General features: G+C 39.5%; 1 protein-coding gene across 1 annotated transcript in view; it reads left to right on the forward strand.

Moving 5' to 3' along the window:
• LOC101864242 (glycogen debranching enzyme) overlaps nt 1-1740 on the forward strand; it is a gene marked incomplete in the record, with an annotated part of 59312 nt that overhangs the window by 15224 nt on the left and 42348 nt on the right.

Genomic DNA, 1740 nt, shown 5'->3' on the forward strand with positions numbered 1-1740 from the left:
CCCCCCCCTCCCATCCCCATCATCTGGGTTCCTGACTCTTTCTGCTGCCTTGATCGATGAAAAAAATTACGTTGATAGACGTATTGAAAACTACGTCCTATTGTAAAGATAATATCAAGTTCTGAAACAGCGTATCAGAATTAAATTGATTAATGAGTGACTCTTTTTCTTGCTATCATTTGGAAGATCACCAAAACAAGGAAGTCTTGTTACCAAGGCTGCATGATGGAGTATTCTCATATGTCACAAAGAAGGCAGACTAACTATCAGTTTTACCTGAACGTGTACATAAATACCCCCCCTTAATGATCACGCACCGGACAGCAAGGCCAAGACACAAAACTATTAGTACGTACACACAGACATAACGACCGGAAAACCGAAAATTGACACCGAAACACAATAGCACAATGCTCGTGTCAGGTTCGTCCTTTAAAAACAAAACAAACAAACAAAAACAACAACAACAACAATAGCAACAACTCAAAACAACAAACTCTGGCGAAAAGTGAAACAAACATACAAACAAACATAAAAAGAAGGAAAGACAAACAAACGACCTGGGTGTGAAAACTAGCCTAGCCGGGCGGGTGTCTCGCCATGAAATTAATGATGTATGAAAAAAAAAAAGCCGCAGAAATTGTGTGCAGCATTTCATATGTCGGACTGTGACCGCGAGAGGAATGCAGGATCGTTTGAACTTGTTGAACTAGATACAGAAGGATGGAAAGGTAAAATATATTATGGCCCATCAAACACGGCGAGGGGTAAGTAGAAGTCCTGGAGTGGTCTAATCCGACTTATTTCCACTCTTATTGTCATCCGCATCTGTTCTTGGTGGAATACGACCCTAATCGTGTTGAGTGGCAATTAATTATTATTCGACAACAAGTTTCAGTAGACGCTCTTAAGCCCAAATGAGTAATGTGCGAAAGGAACAGTGTTCTTAACTCGAAGTGCACGGCATCTCTCGGCTATTTACAACCATAACAACAATACAAATCAAACCCCAGTACAGTCATCTTATTATATTTTTCACACGATATGTTAACTGCTCGGATCATTCGTTTCTCGTCAGTTTGACGTTTATTTCATGCTAAAAGGTAAAATTGGAGCAGATGTATAATATTATGGAAGTTTGTGATGCTGAAAAATTCGATGACTACACTGGTTGCGTACTAAAGAGGAATAGCCTTCCGAATACATGCTTTGGTTCCCAGGTATTCATTCGCTGGTTTAACTTTAACCTTTACAAAATGAGTTACTGTTTCCGGTTAATTTTCATAGAGGTGGACAGAAACAACCCCCCTCCCTCTTTTCAAACAAAACGAAACAAAACAAAACAAAACTCAAATAGATAAAGGTAACGAAGACCATGTAATGCGAACAAGTGAGGCATGTTACTGCTTGCAGTCTAATTTTTAGGGCATTAGAAGCTGAAATTGTTGGGGTTAAAATAGGGGTGGGTGGGGGTAGTATGTCCTTTCGAATGCAGTGGGTAGGATCAGTGTGTGTGGCTGTTTGTGTGTTGTTGTGTGTCTATTTGTGTACTTGTGTACTTGTGTACTTGTGTACTTGTGTGAGTTTTAATGAGTTTTGACGTTGTTGCGTGTGAATATGTTTATATGTATGTACTTGCTTTTTTGTGTGTGCGTGCTTTATTGTGTTCACATATATCATGTGCTTGTATGTGTGTCTGTGTTTGTGTATGTTTCTGTGTGTGTCTGTATGGGTGTGTTT

This window comes from Aplysia californica, unplaced genomic scaffold (assembly GCF_000002075.1).
Source record: "Aplysia californica isolate F4 #8 unplaced genomic scaffold, AplCal3.0 scaffold00423, whole genome shotgun sequence".
NCBI classification, from domain to species: Eukaryota; Metazoa; Mollusca; class Gastropoda; order Aplysiida; family Aplysiidae; genus Aplysia; species Aplysia californica.